Source organism: Cibotium barometz, chromosome 13 (assembly GCF_041138505.1).
Source record: "Cibotium barometz isolate CiBa-2024 chromosome 13, ASM4113850v1, whole genome shotgun sequence".
In the NCBI taxonomy this organism is placed as follows: domain Eukaryota; kingdom Viridiplantae; phylum Streptophyta; class Polypodiopsida; order Cyatheales; family Cibotiaceae; genus Cibotium; species Cibotium barometz.
The window spans coordinates 51,403,234-51,409,114 of record NC_141058.1 but is presented as its reverse complement, the minus strand read 5'-3'; positions in this window follow the sequence as shown (position 1 = coordinate 51,409,114).

Below are 5,881 nucleotides of genomic sequence, written 5' to 3'. Positions count from 1 at the left end.
TGGGAATGATCCTCGTTGTATCTTTGCTTGAAATACCATACATGTTTTAACAGGGGCCTTAAGATATGGCAACTTTGACTCCATCTCTTTCCTTTTAAGGCCTTAAGATATGGCAACTTTGACTCCATCTCTTTCCTTCAAATTGTCAAAATTCAAGTGACCAAAGCAGGCATGCCACCATAGCTCTACGCATTACTCATAGCGTGGCAGTAAACAACATGCATTCTATGCCAATCTCTCATACATGTCCAACCTATAAAGCCCATGGCTTAGGATACCAAATACTATAGTGATGTCTCCATCACTCCGGTCATGAATTGTACACTTGTCGAATTTGACCACTAGATCTACCCTAGTAATAGTAGAAACTGACAATAGGTTCTTTTTTATGTCGGGTATAAACAAGACATTTGAGTGATTGTCTCACCGGTTTTGCATAACCTCTGCAACTCCTTTTATTGGATATGAGGAGTTGTTTACACATGTGACTATGCCTCCTTGAGGAGGAGACTCAACCGAGGAAAACAAACCACGTTGAGAAGTAATGTGCTTGCTAGCACCACTATCAAAATACCAGATGTGTTGATCTCTATCATTAACATGCATACATCATGGTGGATACATCATGGACAAAAGGGTACATAACTGTAGTGTATAACAAATTCCTAATCATCCTGTGCATAGTTCATTGACTCCTTCTTTTCAGCACTTAGTGTACTGATGCATCAACCATAGCCATGCCTGACTCTTTCTTCTTCTTGGTCTCTAGCCTTTTTTTGTATTCATTGATATAATGTCATGGCTTCGACAACAGTTACTGACAAAAGTTACATTTTCCTTTCTTCTTAGGCTTATCATTCCCCTTTTGTTGGTATCCTTGCCAACAGAAGACTAGGCTGAGAAGACTAAGTTGATTCTACCTTTGGATTTTAGCCACCTTGAGAGAAGGCTTTACCTTTACCTTTTGACAATGCCTAATCTCCCACATGCATAACGTTTTAGTTTTTTCAGGGTTGCTCTTCTTGCAAGCATTGTAGCTAGCTCATAAAATGTAAGGGCATTCGGGTTAACCTTCATCTCATAAGCCAAAGTGTGGATGCAAAACCCTAGTATGAATCCAACAAATAGTAGAAACCAATGAATTGTCCAAATAGGCCTCATCAATACATGTAAGATGCTCTGCGAGATCTTTGATCCTTGTGACAAACTCATCCACGATCGAGTCTTCCTCACTCATATGCTCGAACTTTAACTGCCATCCCACCTATTTTGTTCTGTAGTGAGAGGTGTGGAGGCGGATGTCATAGTTACATCTAAACCGGTATCACCATCCAAAGTACCTGAGCTCGGAGATGCAATGTCGATGACAACAGAGAAGTGGTAATGATGGCCCTGTAATACTTATGACATAAGAACACAATGTCTACACACCAAATTTATATTGTTACACTGTAGAAAACCTAAAATCCAACAAAGATAAATCGAACTAAGAACCCTCAAGATGTATGCATAAACCTTACAGCATGCGAATGGGCTCCCAAACACAACGAAAACAGCTGAAAATTTTAAAAGCATTATTAACTTTAAGTACCTTATATAAATATTGTTAAATTTAAGTATCTTATTTACCTAAGAGATGATAGCTCAATCTAAGACAATTAGAAGACATCTCGAGGAGGTGATGAGACGAGCGCAAACGATGGACGAAAGAGCCAAGAGAACCTACTCTGATACCAATTGTTGGAGTGGAGACAAAAGGTAGCAACACACATGCAACAAGCAAGCAGAGATACATAGAAGCACAATACAAAAGTAGACTAATGAGAATGAGTGAAGTACAAGTGAAGTGACACGATAAGGTCACTTACACACTCACTAAAAAGAGTGTGTAAGTAGACATGCTCAAGGGAAAAAAAAACCTCGTAAGGAGGGAAAAAGTGACATGGCCCATTATTAGCCTACATCCACATATCTCTACCATATCAATGGCTACAAACCTCAAGTAATTTTATAAAAATAGAGCTCTCTATTTTGAGAAAAGAGAGAGCATCCTACAAAGAAAAAGAAGATGCTCTCTATTTTGAGAAAAGAGAGAGCATCATGTAAAGTAAAAGCATCACTTTTTTGTATTTTTGGAGGCTATGGCCTATTTTGAGAAAAGAGAGAGCATTGTGCAAAGTAAAAGCACCACTTTTTTACTTTTGGAGGCTATGGCCTATTTTTGGCATTGAATATACAAAAATGATCATGTGTGGGGATAGGCCACACACATGGGGGGGGAGATTGTACCAGCACTACGATGTCGTGTGAGAGCTAAGTATTTTTATGTGTTCATTCAAAAGCTTAAATTTTTGTTGAATAGATGTTCTTTATTAAATGGATAATTAAATAATCTCCTTGAGAAATGAATTAGACAAATACCTAGATTAATATTCTTGTGTTTGTGGTATCAAAGCACAAGCTAGGTGAATTTGTGGAAGAGATAAAAAGAGATGGAAGCAAATCAAAGGTTTAAAGCTAAAGAATTAGACAAATACCTAGATTAATATTCTTGTGTTTGTGGTATGAATTAGACAAATACCTAGATTAATATTCTTGTGTTTGTGGTATCAAAGCACAAGCTAGGTGAATTTGTGGAAGAGATAAAAAGAGATGGAAGCAAATCAAAGGTTTAAAGCTAAAGAATTTAAGATTGTGGTATTTTAACCATTGGGTATTAGCTAAAGGCCAAAGTAGGGTGGGAAACCACCTCTATGCATTCAAAACCACCTTCTTTCCCAAAAGCACTTTTCTCTTCTCTTGCCCTCTTCAAAATCAGAAGCTATGGATGTAATTTGTAAATTTGATGATTGTTAACCACTCGCCAAGCCCCAAAATGATCTGCTTCAACTCCATTATGAAAAACCAATGGTGCATGGTGGCTGAAAAAACATCCTTGCTTACTTATAAATTTGCTAGTTTACGGGAGCATGCAAAAAGGTTAAGCAAGATTAGGCCAAATTAAGCTTGAAAAGCCCCAAAACCCGCTACTTTAAGACCTTTTCGTAGTCAAATGGAGTGCTCAAAAATTTGGGAGTCATAAAGTGGTTTATAAACCAGTTCTAGAGCTTTAAGAAATTTTAGACAATTTTCAGTAATTTTGAGCCTCCAAAAAACATTTTTTCCTATTTGAAGCCCAAAGTCTTGAAATAGTCCCCAAAACATAAACACAAAATCCATGAAAAATCTCAGAAAAATGTTCTTCAACTTTTGGGATCATAATTCCAGTTTTTAAGCAGTTTGAAAAGTGAATAAATAAATTTCAACCACATTTCGGGCTACACTCAAGACTCTTGAATATGCACGATCTCCATTGGAAAAATTGTGTGAAGCAAGACTCAAGTTCGACCTTTATTCAAAGTGTTTGCTCAATTTGAGCTATTTCGAGAGCATTCAAATAAGTCAATTTTTTGTTATTTATTTATTTATTTACAAAAGCACCTTTATTTAAATATATGTTTGCACCACAAGGCTGATTTACATGCACGCCACCCACAATGCAACAAAAGGTAAATAACAACTAACAGTGATCATAGAGATGAGTTAGAACGCGGATTAGAAGTGTGCTCTTTGTGATGTATTCGTTGTTTATTCATGTTTGTGATGTTTTTTAATATTCCTAAGTGTAAACGCGATTATTTTGGGAGTCATAAAGAGGTTTATAAAGCATTTTTTGCTTTAAGAATTTTCAGTAATTTTGAGTCCCAAAAAGCATTTTTTGAGTCCCAAAAAGCATTTTTCAGTAATTTTGAGTCCCAAAAAGCATTTTTTTTTCCTATTTCAAGCTCCTAGGCCTAAAATTTCCCCCAAAAAACCCAAAAAATGATCTCTACTAATGCTCTAGCTACTTTGAGCAGAATGATGAATATAAAATTATTAAAGTATCAAACTTTTTATTGTAGTGTTTTTCAATAAAATCTTAGTTTTTAGTAAGAATGATATTCATGAGCATGGACATCATTTGGAATAAGGGTTCTCACTTCTTTGCGAGAATCAACTCTATGTCAACCCTAATAAGAACCCTTTCTTTCAAGGCAAAATTGAATACTTAGGAAATCTTATATGTTGATGGTATTTGAGTGAAACCTAAAAAGATCAAAAGCATTGTACCTACTATAGAAACTTCGTAAAAGACTTTGCATATATTACATATCCATTAACCGAACTTCTTAAGAAAGCTAGACACTTTAATTGGACTAGTAGACATAATCATTCCTTTTTTGAACTCAAGAGATCTTGACTCATGCACTAGTCAGACTACTAGATTTCACGGACCATTCTTTGTGGTGGTTTTACTGATGCAAGTGGGAAAGGTTTTGGTGCTATTCTCATGGAGGTGTTCTCATGAAGGATGGTCACCCCATTGCCTATGAGAGTCATAAGCTTAAAGCAATAGAGAGAAATTATAGTACATATTAAAAGAAACTAGTTGTTGTTGCACATATTCGAAGAATTTGGAAACACTACTTAATGGGATCTAAATTTTTACTCAAAACAAACCAACAAAGTATCTGGCATTTATTGACCCAACCTTTGATTCCGATGTTTCAAATGGGCTTCATTTGTTCAGAGTTTCCAACCCATGATCCAATATCAACCAAGGAAAGAAAATGTTGATGTCCCAATGTCGACAACATCTCTGTGTCCCTTGCCTAAGACCAAAAGGAGCAAAGGTGAGAGGGGCAAGCAAAGGGGAAAAGTGCTCACATAGCACCAACAACGACAACAAGAAGAGGAGAGACAATAATGAGGGGTCCATAATAGCCAAAGAAACTCTTTGCAGAGCTTACTACCACGTGCGCATGCGAACGTGTGAAAGAAAGAAATCATTGAAAAACAGAGGGCCATGTATTTTCTTAAGAATATTTCATCAACTTCACCAAATAGTGTCATGAGGAGCCAAGACAAAAAACCTTCGTAATGCTTCCTATTGTAAATAAATCTATTAAATTAAATAGTTGCACCTAGTTGGGGTGAGGCGTCGGCCATCTTGGCTAGTGGCAAACACTCTAGCCAAGGATGGTGCTAGTTCAAATCTCTCCCTCCCCTTGCTCCACAAGATGGGGTGGTGGCCCAAAATATTTTTTTAAAACCTCAAATTAATTAATTAATTTTGTTTTGCTTAACGACACGTGTCGGGCAAATGCTATATTTGGCTATGGTTTCGTTTATTATGGGGAGGTTCATGATTTCTTCCTGCAGGGTATTCCTTCATTTCCATGAGTTCCTGCCCATGCTGCTATGAAGGGGCTTAGTGCTTCGCAGGTTCTTGCCTATGGTGCCCATGCTTCACGGGTTCGTGCCGATGGTGCTAATTCTTCTCGAAGGGCATGCCCTTGCTCTTTTTTTTTCTGGGTTCGTGCGCATGTTGATGCGAAGGTCTTCTAGAATCAGCTCATTGTTCTTACATGGTTCGCGGGGTCGTTGCGCATGTTGTTGCAAAGTTCTTCTCGAAGGGCATGCACGTCTTCCTTGGTTTGCATATTTCGTTGCCATGCTGCGCAGGGTGTGGGACGGTTTGGTTTCCTGCTTGTGTCCCATGGTTCTCCCACATTTTTCCTGACAGTTGTTGAGGGAGGAATCATTTCTAGCTTCGTACCTTACGACATGCATCCACATGGTGCTATGACGGTGTCCCTGAATGTTCTATGCCTCTATGCATGTGATTTCAGGTAATTTTTTATGGTGTTTTTTTTTTTGCAGGAAACCTTAGCTTCAGTAAGGTTGGAAACGTTAGTGGTAAGGTTGATCGTTTGTTAAATGTTAGTGTTTAATTTTAAAATGTAATAAAAATACAAAAAATAACGATATAAGAGTTTTAAAAAGAAAAGTTATTTATTTT